This window comes from Sus scrofa, chromosome 11 (assembly GCF_000003025.6).
Source record: "Sus scrofa isolate TJ Tabasco breed Duroc chromosome 11, Sscrofa11.1, whole genome shotgun sequence".
In the NCBI taxonomy this organism is placed as follows: domain Eukaryota; kingdom Metazoa; phylum Chordata; class Mammalia; order Artiodactyla; family Suidae; genus Sus; species Sus scrofa.
In genome coordinates this window covers 2,034,007-2,056,303 of record NC_010453.5, presented here as the reverse complement: position 1 = coordinate 2,056,303, position 22,297 = coordinate 2,034,007, and the positions used below count along the sequence as shown (strand labels likewise).

Sequence of the window (22,297 nt, the reverse complement as noted above, 5' to 3'; positions counted from 1 at the left end):
ACGGAGCCACGTGCAAGAGGTCCAGGTGGAGGTACCCATTCGCTTCCAAAGCTGGACGGGTGACTTGGGTGGCGTGGAGAAACTCCACCTTAGGAAGGAGCCGTGACCTCCGGCTGGGAGGCCGTCCCTGGTGTCCTGGGGGGAGTGGCCCTCTGGCCCTGCTGCCTGGCATACCACCTGGTCCTTGGTGTCCAGGCGTGCCAGCTGCAGAGCACACGGATGGCACGTGTATCTGCCCTCGACCTGCCCTCCTGACAACAAGCCTGGGTTCTAAGTCTCCGAAGTCCTTTCTCCAGCAATCCTCAGCTGATGGCCGTTCTTCCTGGAGCTGCCAGTGGCTCGTGCATGAGAAGGGCTTCCGCTGAACCTTCCGGACACAATGATAAGAGTTTCCAGCTCATTTAGGAGATACTTACTTCTGAGAATTTCCTGAGAACATTCTAGATTTACTGTGCAGTTGCTTACTCCCAGTATGGCTCCTCTTCTGAGCAGGAGGACAGCACAGAGGCCCATAAGCTTCCCTTGGCCCAAGGGACTCTCTTGAGCTCCAGACTGACCCTCCCGGGCAGAGCAAGGCAAACCCATCGCGTCTTCTTGACCTTGTCCAAAATGCAGACACCAGAGACACTTGGCATCTATTCTCTACATCTCCAGCAAGATACTCCCTTCATGTGCCAGGGGGACATCTTTAAATTTGGCTGTAGGAACACAGACACTGCATGCTTAGGTCCATATGCAAATTCAATGTCAGTCATAAGCCTGGGTTTTGCTAGTGAGGCTCCAGTGTAAACATCTCTGTATCCAGACAGCCTGGGCTGTGGGTCTACACACAAATCATAACCACTTTGGTAAATTTAACACCTCTGCTCTCTATTTTGACTTTGGGGGCTGGTGAATAATTTAGCTAAAGGTTTTAGAGAGAACAAAAGGCATGGCCCCTAGTCAGGGACCTCCTGTATTTTGAATTTTTGCTGGCTTAGGTCAGTCTGTGAACCGCAGTGCTGTTTTAAAATGTAATCATAACTACAAAGGTAGGCTCTGGAATTCTTGCATTGTTTGGCACTCGGTGATTAAAGCTGACATTCGTTGGGCAGAACTGGAGTTCGAGAATTGATAGGCCTCGGCTAATCCCAGCCATAAAAATGGTCACAAATGAATGCTGTGACAGGTTCTGAACCAAGAAAAATCATCGCTGAGCTCACGAGCAAAGATTAAGAGACTGTCAAGCTAAAAAATTATTGGCTCCATTCACACTCGCTTGGGGTAGGGAATGCTGTTTTATCCATTTGTACTTGCTCATTTGCCTCTTTCATGTGTCTTGTTATAATAATTTCCCAAGTCATAAACAAAGAAAATAAGACATCCTCTCAGATAAAATGGCACACAATTTAATACGAAACATTAGCTATGGCACAACCTGGCCTCAGAGAACAAAGGAGTTTAAAATTCATCTGACTTTGCAGTGTGAGAATGCTTTACATTAAATCTAGATTTTAATCCTGATTATATTGTTACACATTCCACTGTTCCCATGCCATCAGCCTCGAGGACTTTATTATTTATGTAACTCCAAGAGCTGATGCAGGGTAAATGCATCTGATCTCAATGAATGGCATGGGATAAAAAAAAGTTATCAGTAGATTTCAGGGGAGAGAAAAAGACCATTTTAATTCTCTTGCTAGGCTATTGATTAGTAACAGATGTTGCTTTTCTGATTGAATTATTTTTGATTCATTTTTCAAAAAAATATAGATCTGTCAAAGTATTTTAAATCATCTGGAGATAGAGGTTATTTAAACAAGATTCTTTGATTTCTCTTTCTAGGAGAAGCTTCCACCTTCAAGAGCTGTGGGGTCTGCGGGGATATAATTTAGAATGACATGTGCTTGCATATACAGCAGTGCCAGTTTCACTGGGGCTTTGGGGTGGGCGGGGGGTGGACTCCTGGTTTGAAGAGGAAACGGTTGAGTCCATCTTGGTGTCAAGGGCCTGGAAGAACGTGCAGAGAAACTTGTGTAAAGGGGCTGGGATGGGCAGGTCCTTGGAAGAAGAGCGCCTTCCTAGGCCTCGTCAAGCACTCCCGAGTCCAAGCAGCAGGAAGCAGACGTTCTTCCTTCCGCAGCAGAGACTCCTTCCAGGAAAACCCCCCTTTACCTGGTTTACCCGCAGCACGTCCTGTGCTCTACTCACCTTGAACGGGAGCACGGAGCTCAAGAGGGGACATGGGGCACCCCGCTTTGAGACCAGAAGCAGGGCCGCCACGACGTGCGGCCCCATCCCCAGGTTGCTGTGCATCTTAGGCCCCAAGGAATGAACAGGAAGCCTTCCCCTCATTCTCAGAGTCGAGGCTGCCCATTCTTCCTGCACTAAAGCAACACAGAGAGGGGCGAGCAGACGGAGATGAGCTGGAAGACGAGGGTCCGCTTCCAAATAAAAAATCTGAAAATAACAGCAAAGCCAGAAGCAGCAAGGAGGTCACTGCCTGCGTCTCTATGACAAAGACTGGAAAGCACTCTCCCGACGGACAGATGGGTCCTCGCAGAATCTAAAACAAACAGACACAGACAGAAAGGAGTAAGAACAGAGAAATAGGACACGCCAGTGACAACCTGGGGAAACAACATATAACATCTCAACCCTGGGCTGGTTCTCCCGTCGACACCATGCGTGAGGCCCCGTAGACGCCACCTGGAGAAAGGGGCCTATGTGCCTCTCCGCTCTCCCCTCCCCACCTTCTCCCCCAGGCTCGGCCTCCTTGCTGCAAATCACAGCCCGGGGCCTTCCAGACACCGGGGTTTGCAGCCGCAGCTCTGTCCTTCCACAAAGGTAGAACAAGCCCACCCGTCTGGGGGTACGGTTCTCACCTCCTCCTCTTGGGGGCAGAGTTCCCATCGAGCAGATTCTAAACTCAGTTGCTTTGGCTTCGGCTCTGAATTTCTGATTTAGAATCCAGATATGCTAGTTCTTTCTCCCCCTAAAACCTGGGGTTTCTTAGTAGCTGTCTGGCTGCTGAGTCCACAGTCCGTGGAGACAGTATTTTAGCTGTTCCATTCAGAAAATGATGGACCTAGTCTGTGCGAATAGAATAACATTTAAGAAGAAAAGTGACTCTTCCAACATACGGCTGTAGGAATTCCTGGTTGCACCCATGGGGGTGATAACAGAGAAGTCCGTTTGGGGGAAAGAAAACCACCGGAGGAGCAGGTGGAGACGTCCTGCTTCTGGGCTGCGTTTCCATTAACGAGAGGGTGAGCTGGCTCCGAAGCAGCGCCTACAAAAGCTTACAGTGAAAGGGATAAAACGCAGCACTGGACTGGGGAGGGGAGCCCCCCACAGCGCCCCCGATGAGCCCACCTCTGGGCGGGCCTCTGTGGCGTCTCTCCGGCTGCCTGCTTTGTCCACTGTAGGAGACTGGCTGCCACCTTTCCTGTTTTAAAGCCATAATTTAGCTCAAATGCGCTAGTGACTCATTTCTTTTCTTTCTCTTTTTTTTTTTTCTTTTTTGGTCTTTTTGTCTTTTTCTAGGGCTGCTCCCACGGCATATGGAGGTTCCCAGGCTAGGGGTCGAATGGGAGCTGTAGCCACCGGCCTACTCCAGAGCCACAGCAACGGGGGATCTGAGCCGCGTCTGCGACCTAAACCACAGCTCATGGCAACGCCGGATCGCTAACCCACTGAGCGAGGCCAGGGATCAAACCTACAACCTCATGGTTCCTAGTCATTGGTTAATCATGGCACCAAGACGGGAACCCCCTCGAGTGACTCATTTCTTAAAGGCCCCATTAGATGGGAGATCAGGAAAGAAAAGACCATGTGCAAAATGAATCTGTCTCCCCCAGTTCCCTGAACTGGCTCACGACCAGGCAAGCAAACAGGAGTCTGCACTTGTGACACAGACAAACCCAAAGCCGCGGCTGTAATCACAGCAGCCAAGGAGGGCAACGGCCTTGGGCCTCGAGGAGAAAGCTGTGGGGCTAGGGGCTCACAAACTCTGACCAAGGGAAGGAATGGCTGATTGTGTTTTTCCTCCACGGGTCAGAGCGAACCTTCCAGAGAACCAAGGGTTTACCCTGTGCAGGCAGATGTAAGGTGACTAGCCAACTGGCGCAGGCTTTGTGGCTCCACGGAGGCTTGGCACGGACTGCTGTGGAGTGTCTCAGACTCCCGGTGGGTTTGAGGCATTTGCCTTTTTCCCCAGTCCTGCTGATCCCAGGCTGGCTGAAGGTAACTGCGCACTGGCCTTCAGTACCGGGCACCTAGTGCAGATTGACAGGCTGGAAATGGCCCTTATGGCCACTCTTTTGTACTTAACAGTGCTGGCGAGGTCACTCGTCCCCCCAAAACACACTCCCCTAGTGTAAGCTCTTGGTTTTCACGTCTTTGTTTGGATTCTGTCTTGAAACAAGAATGCTGTTGGCGTGAATGACTGGGATGGTACCAGTGTTAAAATGGTCAGTGCTACAGGTGGACCAAGCAACCCGCAGGGGCAGTGTCCTCAGAGAGACAAGGCAAAGCAGTGCCCGTGGCCTTGGACCTCAACGCTTCCCACGAGTGAGCCACGAGCCACAGGGCCTAAGAGCAGGTGTGCGGGCAGTTCAGGGAACATGGGGAGAGTCTGCAAGGAGAAGGACAGTGGCCTAGATGGGTGAGAGGCCTGGGGGTGACTGTCAGCATGGGCCAGGGGACACACCGCCAGCCAGGTCAAGTCAAGCTCTGATTCACAGGAACCAGGCTGGGATGAAAGCGCTAGGGCTGTGGAGACGGCTGAGATCCCAGGAAACTGTGAAACGCATTGGCCTCACAAAGAGGGCGCCCTATGAAGACCCTCTGAGGGGCGGGAGTCGCAGGCTGGACAGCTTAGCAGGTGGAGAAGAGACTGGAGCTCAGTCCCCGCGTTTTTAGAGGAGAGAGCGCGGGTGGTGGGAAAGGTAAAACCTCGGCCTGCCGACTTCCTGCCGCAGGAGTTGCGGGAAGACTGCTGCCGTCCCGGGGGGGGCAGGGCCCCGGCGCGGCGGGGACGGAAGCTGCCCGCGTCGGCCCGGGCGGAAGAGGGGAAAATCACGCCGGTGTCCGACGACCGAGGACGAGGGGCGCCAGGTGGAGGGCGCCCGATGTGGGTCGGGGGACGGGCGGGTCTGCGGTTCACGCGGGCGCCTTGGCCCGCCTGCGCCTGTTTCCTCTGGACGCGGAGTCACACCCACGTCCCGAGTCGTCCAGACGGGCCGATGATTTCATGCGTGAAAGCGAGTCACTCCGCAGGGCACACGGAAAGTATTATTGTCCTAATTTGTAACCACTGCCTCGTGAGTCAGAACGGGAGCCCGGCCCTCGCTTTCACGTCACGTCAGCCGAGTGAGGAGCCAGGACTGCCCGCCCTCGGTCTCGGCGCGCGGACCCGGCTCCTTGTCCGCCTTGTGGGTCCCAAGCCTCCAGTGCTTTGGCCGCCGGCTGTGCAGTGGTTCCCTCTGGGCCATCCTCCCCTTGCAGGATGGGCCAGAAAAGCTCAGAAGGAAGAGCATGGAGTCACCTGCAAAGCTGACACATAATATTTAAAATTAAGCCCAGAGGAAGAGTCCAGGCAGAGGTTATGAGGAGCCAGAGTGGAACAGCTGACCTGTGAGGAGCTCATCCTGAAGACAGGGCCGTACTCTGGCTCTGCTTTCTACCACTCCCCAAATGCCCCCAAGAAGCCCTGGGCTAAAGAATGAACGGTTACGCCTCCCTAATCAGGATATGTTGTATCAGCTTATTTCTCAAAATTCGAGGTTAAAGTCCATGGATTACTTTAACGGACCTATTCCTTTGACCGCTTTACTTGCCAAGGGTGCTCATGCGTTTTGTTCTTTAAAGAGCATCTGCCTCCGCTCAGCCACACGCATCTTCATCAGTTACACTGTGCGCAAACCTCTGCGAGTATTTACAGAAAGGTGGGCCTTCACAACAAGATTCAGTTAATATTTTCATATATTTGCTTGTTTTTCAGTCTGCCACTAACTGGGGGCACACTGAATAAAACAGCTATAGTTTTATATTCCAAACCTAAGATATTAACTAGCATAACTGAGACACAATGAATATTTGATGAATGAGTGAAGGGCTCACGGAATGAGAACTCCCGTCTATAATCAAACGTATCATCTTCCATGCTTATTCATCTGGAAGAAAAGACTGCAGTTCCTTAAATGCGAAACTTCTTACAGCTTTGTGTCTTTAAAACTCCTGTTAATGTTAGCTTTGGGTTTTTAAAATATTTTTAATATCTTTTATTTGTAATTTGGATTGCTCAGCTGGGCCGTTCTGTGGGAGGGGGGGTGATGGATTTTTTCAAGAGCATTCCCCACGCTCTAGAATCACTACAAGAGCAAGTATTGTGTGTGTGTGTGTGTGTGTGTGGCTGCACCCAAAGCATATGAAAGTTCCCAGGATAGGGACTGAATTCACAACCATAGCAGCAACCCAGGTTGCCACAGAGGCAGCATCAAATCCTTAAGCCATTGCACCACAGCAGGCACTTCGAGCAAGTGCTACTATTAATGACAGCTTGTAGTACCAGTGGGGTGTTTCAAGCGGAAGAAAGATTGACAAGTGCTGTAGCAGAAATCAGGCTTGAACACAAGTGGAGTAGGAGGAGTGTGTCGTTATTTCTGACGTCCTAATGTGATGACTGCACACAAATTTCCATCCTTATGTACCTGGTGGGCATATGGTGGCTCTTTCTGGAAAAAATAATGTATAGATATTTCTTGTTAATTTGTTTTTCTTTTACTTTCTGTTTTGAAATAATTGTAGATTCATAAGAAGTTGTAAAAATAGTGTGATGTCAAAAAATTGGCAATGGCATAATCTACTGATTTCAAATTTTGTTATTTAATAATACACTCATTTGTGTGTGTGTGTGTGTGTAGTTCTATGCAGTTTGCCACAAGGAGATTCGTGTAAAGGCTACAACGGTCGACATAAAGAACCCCGCCGTCACCTCACAGACGCCCTAACGCTCCTCTACTGCCAGTCCTCCTCCACAGCCCATCCCAAGCCCTGGAACCACGGAGCCTTCTCCATGTCCATGATTTCGTCAGTTCGAGAAGGTCGTATAAGCAGAAGCATACAGTGGAACCTTTTCAAAGCATGCATTTTTCACTCAGCATCATTTCTTTCAGATCCATCCAAGTTTTTGTGTGTATCGATGCTGTGTTCATTTTTATCGCTGCGCAGTGTCCCATGGTACGGATGTATTGCAGGTGTTTAAAGAGTCACGTGATGATGCTTATTTGCTGTTGTTTTTTCCAGGTTTTGACTATTAGGAATAAAGGTGCTATTCCCGGCTTTTTGCACTGGCTTTTGTGTGTGAGCATAAATACTCACATGCAATTCCAGGGCCTTTGGGGAGGTGGTGTCCAGTGTTAAAGAAAGCGCCCCGCTGCTTCCGGATCACTGGCACCACGTCACTTCCCGCCGGCCGCCTGTGAGAGGCCACGTTCTGCGCATCCGTCCCAGCAGTTGGCGCTTCTGCTATTTTTAATTTTAGCCATTTTAACAGACAGCTGATAGTCATATCGATAGGCGATTGGGGTTTTAAAATGTCTTTTCATGTCATTTGCACATTTTCTACTTGGATGTTCTTTTTCCCATGTTGTGTTTCACGAGCACTTACTACACTCTATATGCAAACTGCGGGGGCCAGGGGGCTTCCAAGTAGTGTCTCCTCTTCTGTTGCTTATCTTTCCATCCTCTTAACAAGGTCTTCCACAGAGCAGACATTTTTAGTTTTGCTGAAATTCAGTTTACCCTTCTTGTATTCTACGGTTATGTTTTGGTGTCAATCAGATATTTCTTACTTGGAAACAGTTACCACTTTTCTCACTGGCAAAGCAAGACAGTGGGCACATTTGGGTTTTGCTTTGCTCTTCTTGCAATGAAAAGGAGCAAGCAGGCGCCAGAGCTGTGTGCATGAGGATGGCTTGTGCTGTCTGGCTGAATGCAACGTGGTCCGGCGGTGGTTTAGAGAGGGGGTCGGACGCTGAAGGGGGCTGCACGTGCGATTTATGGGACTTGTGGAATGAGATGCTCTAACGAGCCCTCTGCACTCACTCTGGGAAGATGCTGATGTCAGGTTAAAAGGTTTAAAGTGCTGTAAGTTTATTCAAAGCAAAAATATAACAACCAGAGTTCTTCTAAGTACTCATTAATAATTCTTAAGATGCCCAAATTATCTCATTGCACCAGTGTGGACATTTTTCTTTAATTCTTTCTCTTATTTTTTCATAAGATTTAAATATATAAATAAAATTTAATATTTGCTTTACTGCTTTAAGAGTGCAGATTTAACATTGCTTATGATATGACCCAAAGGAAAATAACGGTGCCTTCCTGGTTAACCTTGAGAAAGGTATGGCTGTGTAGACCGGGTAGGTCAAGGTCCCCTCACCCTCTGACACTGAATTTTGAGCACAGGTAAGCAAGCCCCTGTGAGCAGACAGCTCTCCACGCTCACCTGAGGCCCAAAGTAAACATCACCCGTTAACTCTCTATAAACACTCACCTCCACTAGCTGTAACACGTTTACAGAAAAAGAAAAGCAATAGAAACCAACTGTTACCTTTGGCATCTGTTTAACAGAAAGACAGCTTCATTTAGCAGAAAGTGCAGCTCCGGCCCAATTAACATTCTATAGTTACTCAAGGTTGCCTCAGTCTATGATTGCCTGGGAACCGAGGTTGAAATCCGTATCACAGAAAGATTTATGTAAGATAACCCTGAAAGGACATCCTGTGTTGTAATGCGATTTCTTTGTAAGTTCTCTATAAAATGCCGGGTTTGTTTCTCGGTTTTGTAGTTTCTATTCACACACAGAAACTAGTATAATGTTGTCATTCTAGGTGATTTCCCATGGGGTGACTCATCTAGGTCCTCGTAAATTAATACCGCCTGACAACAGACTCCTACGCATCCTACTTTATACTTAAATCTTATGTCAGAAGTTCCCATCGTGGCGCAGTGGTTAACGAATCCGACTAGGAACCATGAGGTTGCGGGTTTGGTCCCTGCCCTTGGTCAGTGGGTTAATGATCCGGCGTTGCCGTGAGCTGTGGTGTAGGTTGCAGACGCGGCTCGGATCCCGCATTGTGGTGGCTCTGGCGTAGGCTGGCGGCTACAGCTCTGATTCGACCCCTAGCCTGGGAACCTCCATATGCCGTGGGAGCAGCCCAAGAAATGGCAAAAAGACAATCAATCAATCAATCAATCAATCAATCAATCTTATGTCAAAGTGAAATGCTTGCAGTTGTGGTTCCTTGTGTTTGTTTTTTGTTATTTGACTGATGAGCATAACTGGCTTCTGACAAAGAAAGATCACTGAGCGTGTCATCAGCGTGGTCCTGGCAACATCTGGATCAGGGAGCAGAGACTTTCATGAAGATGGCATCTACTTAGGTAGTTTCCACTCCTCTTGCTTCTAAAAAACAGTCACGCTTCCGTGTCGTACTCTCGTTGAAAGGAATGCGTTCCGTTGACTCGTTAACTGGCCACACTTTAGCGACACCATGTTCAACCCCCAGGGCCGGTGTCAAGTCAGAGAAGACCCGGAGGCTGCTGTGGAGACCGAGGTGAGTGTTTCAGAGACTTCACACTGAATGTGGACGCTCTCCTAATTCCTAGGGAATGAGACACGAAACGCCAGGGGCTCGCAGGCAGCTTTCCCAGGGCCACGAACCACCAGAGTTCTCCCGCTATGAGGGGGTGTGGACGGACTTGGGGTGATGGACACTAAGCCCATTTTCCCTTTCCTTCTTCCTTGCAGGTGAATGGATCAATTCATTTTTAAAAGACAAAAGCCACAAAAACCCAGCCTTCAGAGATTAATCAGCAGACAGCCTCTCCATACCAAACAGAGTGGTTACCTGTCAGGCAGCTGGGTGCTGTCCCCAAGCGTCATGCACTTGTCACCTTTGAAGTCCAGCTTGTCAATAGCATCCTGTGGTTTCCCCGCCTTTTCCTCTTTCTGATATTTGGATTCAGAACCTTCCGCATTCTCAGCAGCTCCTGAGCACTTAGGACCCGCCTGGCACTGTACCGAGGGTCAGTAAACCCTTATCGAGTGTGCCAACAAAATTGGGTACATTAAGCTGTTATAGCAGAAACTAACTGCCACACCTCTGTGGTCACCTGCTCTTGGGGCCGTCTGGGATCTGAGCTCACGCGTGTCTGTGTCCAAAACCAGGTCTCTTAACTGCTGCGTCATTCGCGTGTGATTCACTAATCCATCATTACCTGTGTCAGAGATTTCGTTTACAATGAAATGAGATCATTTTAGAACTTAGCCAACAGCCGACGGGTCCATCCTCAGCTGTGCTTGTCTGTACAGACCCCCCCCACACACGTGTGTGCTCCACGCGGGAGCCGTGCAGAGTGCGATGGGACTGCTTCCCGCCCTCCTTGTGAAGACCAGCCATTCAGAACCAGGTGGACCATCAAGGGTCAGCCCTGCGCTAAGTGCTTATATTCGCTCAGAAAGTTTTATTCGCTCAGTATTTAATGTTCACCTCTAGGTCACAGAATAAACTCCATCAAAACTAAGATAAGTGAACAATTCTGATGGAATTTAAAGTGATGTAGCTTTCTGTTGACTGCATGCTTGAAAAAATACTGTTTATCTCATTTTTCTCTAGAGCAAGTGCACGTGACAGCTCAGCGTAGGAGGTGCAGCCGCCACTGTCACAGAGCAGACATCCTACAGAGACAGACACTAAACCACCACAGACCCCACTGGGATGTCATCATTACAGAGCTCAAATGAATTCCAAGTACAGAAGCAGATCAAACAAACAAACAAACAAAAACACAAGTCAAATGACTTCTCATTTTACTATCAAACCGAGAGATTTAAATTCACCTCAAGGTAAAAATAAAAGGCAGACATATTCTCAGTACAAAAGAATGATTTCTTAATGGCACATCAAGTTCCATCCAGAGACAAGCCCTGACCCTGGTCACATTGGGACAGGACCTCTGTAGTGGCAGCGACCACTGACCGGGTGTGCTGTGTACCCAAACGGTGGTGGCCATTGAGCACTGGAACCAGTGTGATGGAGAAACAAGACGTTTCATTTCACTTAATTAATTCTCACTTTAATGGTCACACAGAATGGTACCGCCTCGCGGACTGCACAGTGTCGTTCGAAAATGTAAACACTTGGCTGATAAACGTCGTGGGGGTTTCACTGGCCGCTCCTGCACCCCTCCGCTGTGTTCCCTCTGGGAACTTCCTGGGTAGCCCCCTCTGAGCGCTGGGCTGGGGTCTGCTCCTAAGACCTAAGACCATCAGGGGCTGAGGGCCCAGAGGGACCAGTCAGACACACTGGGGCAGAGGCCTGTGGAGTAAGGACGGTGCCTCCAGGACGCAGTCGAGGCTGTGCCCTGAGCCCCGGCACGTCCAGAACAGCCCTGGAAAAGAGAGATAAGGCCTCGCGTCTGGAGGTCCCCTCGTATCTGGGAACACTGAAAAACAAAGGCTCTGCTGCAGAGAGAACGGCCAGGACCTCAGAAGGACACGCTGAAGTAATAAGCGACCACAGGATGAGCCCAAATGAAGCACCACTTGCGACGCAGGGCCCCTCTGCGTGCAGCCCTGGATGGTGCCGCAAGGTCCCTCCTGCCCAGGGGGGCCGAGGACGTCAGAGGGTCTCCGCGACATGTGCCGCCTCCTCCGGGAGTCTGCCCTGTCTTCCCCATGATGCAGAGAAGGGCCAGAAATGCCTGCTCTGGAGGAGCACGCCAGGCAGAAGGAGTTTGGCTGGATGTCCCAGCGTCAAACCAGAATGAAGTGGAGGGAGAGACGCGGGGCGGAGGGCTGAGGAGCCTGCAGGTCAGTTCAGGGCCTGGTGGTGCAGGGGAGCGGAAAGGAGAGAAGGGTCTGTGCGCTCAGAGGACGCGTCCTGCAGGCGGTCCGCCCTGGCCCCGCCTGCTGCCCCCAGGCTGGCTCCCTGCTGCTCACGCCCCCAGGCGTCCTGACCCCATCACATCAAGGTGTCTTCCCAGATGTGTCTCCCCGGGGACCACAGGCTTCGGGAGCAGCCCCAGGCCCCCGACCTCCGCCTCCTGTGCATCTCCTGGTGTCCGCTTGCCGGCCGGGAACCCGGAGCTGGAGCCTGAGATGTACTCACGCGGCTGCAAACTGCACCGTCATCTCCCATCCCCTGGGGTCCCCGAACCCCAGCCTCTCAGGACACACCAACAAGCATTAGCTGTCAAGTTGGCTGGCGGTTGCGGGACTGTCATCCCTAAGTTAGAGGACTGTCGCAAGTACTGCCCTTAACGAGCCCGGGCTAGTGCCCTCTGCGTCCGAACCAGAAGGGAAGGAAGATCAGAGCGACTTCCTAGCATAAGACCAGGACGCCGTCGAGTTTGTCTCCACTCCATTCCTCGGTCTGTCCCCTCAGAGGTCCTTTCCAGGAATCTCTTTGAAATCGTCTCCATGAGCAAACAAAAAGCTAACTTAATTTCACTTCTTCGAGGTAAGCAGTGAGTTCAAGTCACGGCCAGAGACGCAGAATCGGGTGAGCCATTTGGCCTTGCGATTTTGAAGCCACTGGAGGGTCTCTGCTGGCTGCGTGGAACCCGAACCCCGACCTTGGCAGGACCCGGGTCCCCACGGGGCCTGGAGTTGGTGTCGGCCAGCAAAGGGCGGCGACCGCAAATAAAAAAAATCCTTAAAACACAATGAAAAGAAGAAGAAAGAGGGCAATCATTAAACACAGACCCCATCTGTGCTTCTGCTCTGTGCAGGCTTATTTTTCCAATACCGCGCATACCTCAAATGCTTCAGCACCGCTCCTGCGTTGGAGGAGAAGAAAAGAAAAATAACAAAACTCAATATTTTATTAAGCAGATTATCTATATTGACATGAAAAATTGGATACTCTTTTTTTTTTCTTTTTGGAAAAAAAATAAACATAGCTTTTGTTTGGTTTTGGAAGCGTTCTGCGTCTGCTTCCTTGGCCAGACGGGTTGTCTCTGCTGCGCCCCCACCCCGGGCTGACGGTGGGCACGTCCAGGCTCAGGTGGCGCGGCTGGGCAGCTGCTGTGAGTGTGTGTTTCGGGCTCAGACTGCACAACAGCTGGAAGAAGCAAAATTGCTGATAGATGTTTCGCAAAGTTACTTCCTAGCACATATAATTTACAGGGCTCACAAGAAGTTTTCAATATGTGCCAGATATCTTTTTTCCTATTTATTTTAATGATTTTTATTTTTTCCATTATAGTTTTTTTCTCTTTAAAAATAATTTCTGCCTCTGTAAATGCCCCACTTCTGAGTCTACTTTTTATTCATTTCAAAGATCTTCAGGCCTACTTTTTTCATCCAATATTGCAGGGCTTGGAAGTAAGAAATTGTGTGGGTCCCTATAGGTTGAACTTAGCAGACAGATGGTCACATTCTCATAGAAACTCTTGTCACCAAGACATTAATCAGAATGTGACTGTAGAGGCACTGATGAAATTTAATTATGAGTTGATTTCAGGGCATGCGAGGCTTTGCGAAATTTAAGCAAAACCTTTTCCCACGCCTACCCGAAGTTTAATTTGTCTAGGACATTTTAGAAGCCATAGTTCTAAGTGGATGCTTGTGCTGCACAGACAAGGGTGACCTTCACTCGAAAGCCATCCTTGACCTTCTTCTACAATTGCCAGGAGAGTTTGAAAAACGCACTGCCAATGCACCAGACGCTGTGTTAAGTTTACCAGGAAGCCAACGGAGCTAAGAGGTCGTCTGCTTTGAGTTTAGTTCTACGGTTTTGGAGCCCCACTCTCTGGTGTCACCCTGTGCTGCTTCTGTAGGAACCTTAGTGGCTGCAGGGATCTTTCCAGCTCTCCATCTACAGATGAACCTTCCCAAAGAGCAGCAGTAAAATAGTTCTGGATCCCTGCAGCTGGGCTCCTTGCTCCAGACCCTGCGGCAGGTACAACGCACGTGCACCTGTATTATACACTCTTCTACCTGGGAAGGTGCTTCGGGTGGCAGGGACGCCTGGGTGCTTCTGCCACATGCTGCAAGAACGGTCCTGGGGTTCGGAGACGGTATGTAGCCATTGCTGCGGCTTAATCACCACTGCTGCCTTTTCTGTTCCTCTCTCCCAAGAGCTGTTTGAAACCTTAGATCCAAACAAGCCAAACCTTAGATCCAAACAAGCCATCCTACCTCTGTCTGCCAGGGAGGCTTTGCTACACAGCAGCTTCGAATTCCACACTCAAGCCCCATGGTTTTCAATGGTGGCTTCCGTGTGTCTGAATGACGTTTATCTTTCCAGAAATAGTTTTCACAATTCAACTTATTAGAACAAACAAACAGAAAGTGAACAGACAACAATCTTCCCACTCGTCAGCAGAAAGAACATTTCTTCACAGCAGCGGGGGCCTAGAAGGTCTTCCGCTGCTTTGGAGAAGCCCGTCTCCTGTTTCTAGACCATAAGCTGTGTTCTCTGCGCTGTGCCTTTCTTTTCAGCTCTGTTCAACGCCGAGGAATTCTGCAGATGCCATGTTTGAGTGCTGAGTGTCTCTGACGTTACAGAACGTCTCACTGCCCTCCCCCGACCGCTGTTTGAGAGCCGCCTGGGGGTAACGTCAGCGATCTGTTCTGACCTGTGACAGCAGAAGCGAAGGAAGAAAGAAGTGGTGCTTCTCAGAATGTTCCACTTGAACTTGACCAGCTTCCCCCAAACGGGCGATAACCTGAATATGCACCCACTCAAAGGCGTTCCCTTCTCCAGCAGCTTAGCTATTGTGCACAACGAGGTCCCCGCCACGTGTCAAAGAAAGAGCTCGGCATCGTCAGACAAGTGGACGGAGCAGCAAGTGGCAGAGATTTCGAGATCCTGTGACTATGACAGCAAACTGGACCTTTTGCTAGTTTAGAATCCCCTTCAGCATGCTGAGCTTCAAGTACCATTAACTCTTGGCAAAATTCTCCTTCCTAATTCAAAGAACAAAGGATTACTAAAGCTCATAAAAAGGCTTCTCAAATTTCAAATAGCTTTTAAAAAACATTTAATGAGTTAAGAGTAATTGAATCAGAAACATATGGATTAAATTTGCCTTGAAATTCATAGGGGCTTAATATTAAGGGGGAGCTCATTCAGCAGAACCCCCGAAGACGAGCCAACCCCAGGTTTTGTTTTTTTTTTTCAAAGATCAGCTAGTAACAGTCTGTAACCCTTCATCTTCACCCATCTCCCTTTGTCTAACGAGTCGTGCGGTTTGGGTGGTACTGTGTCGATATAGTTGTACCAACAGACAGTCCATCTGTCAGTGGACAATGTCAAGACCCGAGCTGCTCACGTCTTCATGAACTTGATCGGCTTGCTCACCTGTAAGGAGTTTAACTGTGGAATAACCTCATTCATCTAGAACATGGTTTTGAAACTCTCTCACTCACGTGATCTTTTTTGCAAACCCGACTGCCGGCAGATTCGCAATCTGGCCAAGGGTGGGGGTGGGGAGGGGAAACAGGGCCGCTCGTTCCCATCTTTGCTGGCTCTTCAGCACCCCTGTGGAATCTCTGGTCTGCCATCCAGCCAAGAATGGGGAAAGTGCGGGGGATTCCTAAGCAGCCAAAATGGACACCACGGGTCTGTGAAACCATTAGAACATTCCTCCATCAGGACCTGTATAAAGAATATGCAGAAGATTCTAGCAAGCCCTGAAGGTTTCTACAGGCACCGAAGACGGACGGGGACAAGCTGGGAGACGGCGCGGTGAGGGAAAGGGAGGTGGCAGGGAAGGGCTATACGAACTCAGACGGCATTCCAAGGGCCAAGCAGATCCCCGCTTTCGGTGTGGGAGAAACAGCCCACAACCTCCACGACCTTCCAGAGGGCCAGCCGTCCGGCACAGTCTAACGGCTGGTGTGCGTCACTGCCCTCGAGGCGGAGGGGAGCCTTTGTGCTCAGAAACGCTGCAGAGCCAGGGAACAGGGTGCTGCTCATGGCGCCTCACCGCCTCTCGTTCAGTGTGGAGAGCGAGTCCCAGCCACTTACTGTGGGCTCCTGGGAGACAACACCCACCCACACGACCTGTGTCCCCGACCCCTCAACTTCTGTGCAAGTTTCTTCTAGAACTTAGTTAATATAAAATGGTTAGGGAGCTCCCATGGCGGCTCAGTGGGTTAAGAACCTGACTGGTATCCATGAGGATGTAGGTTCGATCCCTGGCCTCGCTCAGTGGGTTAAGGATCTGGCGTTGCCGGGAGCTGTGGTGGAGGTCGTAGACGTGGCTCGGATCCTGCATTGCTGTGGCTGTGGTGTAGGCGGCAGCTGTAGCTCTGACTGGACCCCTAGCCTGGGAACTTCGATACGCTGCAGGTGTGGCCGTAAGAATAAAATAAAATAAAGTAGCTGGGGACCAGCTCTAGGGGCAGAAGTCCTTGGGTCTGTGTTTGATGAGGCCGCGAGCTGCAGCCAGGGCTGCCCAGAGCGCACCCTTCTAGCGACGGGGGCGGCCACGCACGGCGCGTGGCGCTCAGCCTCATGGATGTTCTCAGACACACGCAATTCTTTCTGGAAATGTGGCAGCAATGTGTTGGGCGTAGCCCGGGCTGGAGACAGATGTAAGAGTCAGAGCACCAGAGAAAATGTGGCTCCAGAAAGAAACACTAAATTCCCTCAGGGAAAAAAGTGGGTTGTATTCCCCTGGCGCAGAGTCAAGTCTAGGCGGAGGCTTCGGAGCCCTGTGGGAATACGACCTGCAGGTTCTGGTCTCCGAAGCAAAGCTCGGCACATACTGACACAACTGTCCCCTCCTGACTCCCGAAGGTGGGCGTCCTGCCGGCAACAGAGCCCAGTCCCATGATATTTGGGACTTTTGGATTTAGCTGCGTGAAAATGAGATGCCCAGACCTTGGGGGAACAGAACCGCCCTCTCTTGGAATCTGAGTGGAATATCAGGGTATTGCTGATGAAAGTTACCAAGAAAAGCTCGCCCAATTAGGAGTGCCAAGGTACTAAACATTCTGAGGATTATTCACCCAGGGTTCAACCTTTTCCAACCACCCCAAATACAGTCCAAAGCAAAAACTAGAACTCCAGCTGGAGGGAAAAAAGGGATAAAAAAACAAAGACAAGGACGCCTAAGTCAAAGGAAAGTAAAGGTTCTACAAAGCCTGTCCCAACTCTCCGGGCAGCAAAATACGGCTCTTTCTACGGATTTGAACTTTCTGCCAAGTGAGTGCCACTATCTCATCCCCTTAAAACCCAGACACCTATCAGAGAATCCTGCCAGCTTGGATCAGACCACAGCAGAGCCCTCACAGCCCTGGAAGCCACGCCAGGAGCTGGTCTTCTGACCTGTGTCTGCATCGGCATAGCTGACAGACGTCGCACTTCTGGGACCTCCCAGAAAGCTCCTGGTTTCTCCGGGAGGGTGCTGCTAAGCCCCTGCCCCGGGACAAAGCACATTCTTCTGGCACTTGGTCCACGATGGCCCTCCACCCTTCCGGGAGCTGGGTGTGAAAAACATGTCCTTTTGCTACCCTGTACCTTCAGTTTGGCAATAACAGAACAACTCTGGTTTTGAAGTGGAAAAGAAAAACGCCGACATGTGGCCCCACAAGACAAAAGAGAGGATGCTTCAGGGAACGCTTTGGAGGTTGGACGCACCTGCAAGGGGTTTTGCGGAGGTAAAAGAGAAATCCATTTCTTTGTCTGTATCATTCAGTGTCAACAAGAGCTAGAGAAAAGCGCCGGAGACTCTGGGTAGGAGGTTTCTCACGACTGGCTTGTGGTTCCATCTCCCACGGCTGGTCAAACATCCCACATGCTACCTCTTTGGGAAGTGCTGCCCTGGTGCAAGGGAGTTTCCAAATAAAAAATGCATATCCCTTTTAGAATCAGTGTTCAGCTAAATCTTTATATCACAGAAAAATTCATGTTCTAATATTCTGAGAGCTCCAATAACTTTTTATGAGGAAAGAGGAGAACATAAGCTGGGGGAAAGCGGCGGGGGGTGGGGGGGGGACATCGTCAGAGTCAGACCGGGGTTGGTGACGGGGTGGGGGGTGGGGGGGGGAGCAGACCAAAGGCAGAGGCGTTTTCTGACTATTGCAAATGCTCTGGCCCCTGGGGAGAGCACGGTCCAGCTGCAGACTGTTTTGCAGGCTCTACCCACATTGGAAAACCATTTAGCATCACTCAGAACCGGAGCCAGAGGCCTGCGTGCATGTGTGTGTGTGTGCGCACGCATGTGTGTACATTTTCACTAAAGCAACGTGTGAGCATGTTTAAAAGGAAAATAACAAGAAGCACTTAAAACTGAAAGCAAGACCGCCCTGCCGCCCGCACTCCCCACCCAGCTCCACTCCTCAAGAGGCAGCTGCTCTGAACTCTGCAGGCAGCTGCTTCGGGCAGCGACCTCCGCGTATCTAAAAACACAGATTTTCTGAACCCCTCATTCGTGATCAATGGGTTTTATCCGTTCCCGATTCATCTGCCGTAGCAGCCGATGGAGATTTCACTTTCCTGACCTCCCCACGCCGTCCTGGTTCTGCCTTAACTCCTCCATCAGCGGCCTTAGGACTGGAGGTGACACAGCGCTGCCTTTTGTCTAGTTCTTGGAAGTGTCCTTGGGCTATGGTTTCAGCAGTGCCTGGATCTTGGAACAAGTGGATGGCAAACAATGCTGTAAGCTCTTCGGACCAGAAGCCACAAGCAGTTCAGGGGCAGCCTAGGAGCGCCATCCGGCCTTTGGTCTTGGGAGCCATGACTGCTGGACCCGTGTACAGCCAGCAACCTTCAGCAAGTTTGCAAAGCGAACGAGTTCTTTTGTAAATGGAGAAGTTAGAGGCCCCCTTGTCCAGAAGCACCCCGGGCCGTCTCTAGACAGCTCTTCACATCAGAATGTCCTTCCTCATAACTGAAAAGGCACCCAAGAAAGGTCTTCTTCCAGCTCCGTGTAGCTGGATTCATTTCAACTCATCGTGGCAAGCGGTGGCCTCCCTCTTCCTGAGACGGCGGGGCTGCGGAAACAGCATCTGTCACCTCCCCGCACAGGGCGTTCTGGGCCTTCAACCACGAGTCACGCGGAGGGAGCTGCTCTGCGTGGTGGCCACATCACTGTCCTCTGAACGGGTGTCAGCCTGTCCCTGTCCTCTTCAGCATGGCTGCTGAGAAGTGCCTTCCAGACCAAATGAACTGCATGGCCTTGGGCATGTCACTCAAACTCTCCAAGACCGGGTTTCTTTGCACGGAAAACGATTGTTTTCAATGTCCAAGGGCAACACGTAAAATTGGAGAACTATAGAACCTTGAACGTAAAAAAGAAAAAAACAAAAGTCTTAAAGTTCCCTCTCTCTCAGAGAGCATAAATCCTTCCCCGATCCCTGGAATGTGTCCGTCAGTGCCTGAATCCTTGCAGTCACAGGGAATTAAAGAACAATACTTCCAGGGTGGTCTGACCCAGCCGGGAACAGTGGGATTTTTAACACCCTTGATCTTGACACTGTTCTTGTATTTAAAAAACCTAAGTTTGCATTATATTCATATGTATTTTTTGGCTGCTGCATGGTACTTTTGGCTCATTTGGTACTTGTGGTTACAGAAAATCATGAGACTTACACACACACACACACACACACACACACACAGATTCTTTCTGCTTTATTCTGAACTTAATCTTTTTTCCCCTAATACAAGTCCTTGTTTCTTGTTTTCTGAATTGTTGCTTTTATTATTGTTTTCCTCTGACCAAATAAGTAGTTCAGATTCATTATGTTAAAAAAATCTGAAAGGGGAGCTCCCGTCGTGGCACAGTGGTTAACGAATCCGACTAGGAACCATGAGGTTGTGGGTTCGGTCCCTGCCCTTGCTCAGTGGGTTAACGATCCGGCGTTGCCGTGAGCTGTGGTGTAGGTCGCAGATGCGGCTCGGATGCTGCATTGCTGTGGCTCTGGTGTAGGCTGGCAGCTACAGCTCCGATTTGACCCCTAGCCTGGGAACCTCCATATGCTGTGGGAGCGGCCCAAGAAATGGCAAAAAGACAAAAAAAAAAAAAAAAAAAAGCAAAAAAAAAACCCCAAAAAACTGAAAGGTACAAATATGAAATGAAAATCAACTTAATTCCAACCTAGAAGGCACCAGAGTTACATCCTGGTGAATATCCACTTCAGAGGCTTCCCCTGCGTGTGCAAGTGTGTCTGTCTGCCACCACACACGCACAGCCACCCCGAGCCATGGTTCATTTGATTGCAGGTAGGAGAAAACGCCCACTGAAGTAATGTGACTTAATCACAAAGTCTTGGTGGGGTGGCTTCAATGCTGACTGACATAGGGGCTGGATGATGTCACCGAGGTCCTGCCTGGGTTCTGTTTCTCCTCTCTTTCCCCTGGTATCAGCTTCCCAGGAGGAAGCCCCTTTCTCTTACGGCGTCAGGTAGGGCCTCAAGCACTCGTGGGAGCAGGTGTGCACAGGACCACATCCAAGGAGAGGACCGAGCTGTTCCAGGAAGATCTCTCCACCCAGCAAAGAACTGTCATTACCACAAGTTCCCCCAAAAACATATCTTCCCATCTCACTCTGCTGAAAGGAACTCCTTGTCCACCTCTGAGTCAATCACCCATCAGTTTAATTAACGACGCACCCCTAGGGTCACAGGTGGAATTAGCGTCTCCAAACTTCCAGGCCTGAGTGAAGAAGACATAAATTCCTGGATGAAACTTACTAAGGGGGGTAAAACAGGTTGTGGGGAAGCAACTGCGATGTCCACTCTATCTATCTATCTACCTACCTATCTACCTGTAATCTATCTGTCTATCATCTATCATCTCTCTATCAACACTACATATAGGATGAACAGATAAATGTAGATAGAGATTATAACCTTTTGGGGTGGAAGGGTGGATGCCCACATGGATAAAAAGATGGACAGACTAGACAGGTGAGAGACAGAGAGTCAAACTAAACATGTTGTTTACAAGCTTATTCCACGACTGCTGTGCACGTCAATCCTCAGATTCTGGGAGCATTTAAAATGGATAAATGAGAGTTCCCCAGTGGCACAGTGGGTTAAGAATCTGACTGCAGGGGCTCCGGTTGCTGCGGAGGTTCGAGTTCCACCCTTGGATCGGGAGACTGGGTTAAGGGTCCGGCATTGCCCCACTTGCGGTTCGGACTCAATCCCTGGCGCTCTGAAAGGGGTCATAAATTTAAAAAATAAATAAATAAATAAATGGATAAATAATATGCCGATAATCTGTGATCATGACTAATGATTTTAATCAACACCCATTACTGCACAATTAGGATATTCTGAGTTTTTTGCAGCAGACGTCAAATGCTGAAAAAATGGGTTTTGTGCATGCATCATGGCACCCTCAGCACCTTGCTTCCTTTGACATATTTTGGTATATATGTATCCAGAAAAAAAATAATTTTATGAATAACAAAATAGAAAAATATAAAATATCATGACTTTTGGCCAGATTTTTTCCCCAAGAAAGCTGTATTCATTTATTGTACTGCCAATATCATATGAAACTACCCACTCTGACACATATTCAGCACAAAATATCTTAAATATTTTTAATACTCGTATAACTTTTACCCTCCAACTCTAATAGGGGAGTGGAAATTGCTAACTTCTTTGAGTTTATGGAGCAGTTCTTTTGTTAGTGGGGCAGTTGAACACTGGAACACAGATGTATAGTCTGTTTTTTCTTTTGCCTAATTTTCTATTGAGGTTCTTGGATTTTATATAAATTTGTACATGCTTTGTAGATGTTTAACTCCTGCCATCTTTGTTGCACCTTAATTCTTCCTTATTCGTCCTTTAACTGTATTGACGGTGTTTTTGCCATATGAAGTTAAACTTCTGCAATGTAATCAGGTCTGCTGCTGTTTTCGCACTCCGAAAACGCTTTCACACTCTTTCTGACTAGAAAGAGTTTTAGTCTAAAAGAAGTAGGCACTGAGGTATTTTAAAAGTATTCCTAATACATTTATCTAGTGATTTAAAATGACATCTACACATTTTGAAGCACTGAAGAAGAATTTTCTTTCCCAAAAAATGCTGCTAGATACCTGGAGGAAAAAAAAAAAAAGATTCCTACCTCAAAATTTAAAGCAGAATATATAATACTCAATGGAGAAAAGCTGAAAGCCTTCGCACTAAAATCTGGAACAAGACAGGATGCCCACTCTCACCACTTTTATTCATCATAGTACTGGAAGTCCTAGCCACAGCAATCAGACAAACAGAAGAAATAAAAGACATCCAAACTGGAACAGAAGGGGTAAAATTAGAACTGTATGCAGATGACAT

The 22,297-nt window shown here is 49.2% G+C and overlaps 1 long non-coding RNA gene across 1 annotated transcript in view; it reads right to left on the bottom strand.

Moving 5' to 3' along the window:
• Positions 16,352–22,297, bottom strand: part of LOC102157477 — a 75,393-nt gene continuing 69,447 nt past the window's right edge. Inside the window, exon 3 of the long non-coding RNA XR_002336606.1 lies at positions 16,352–19,284. This is a non-coding gene — a long non-coding RNA (uncharacterized LOC102157477). The remainder of the gene's footprint in view (positions 19,285–22,297) is intronic.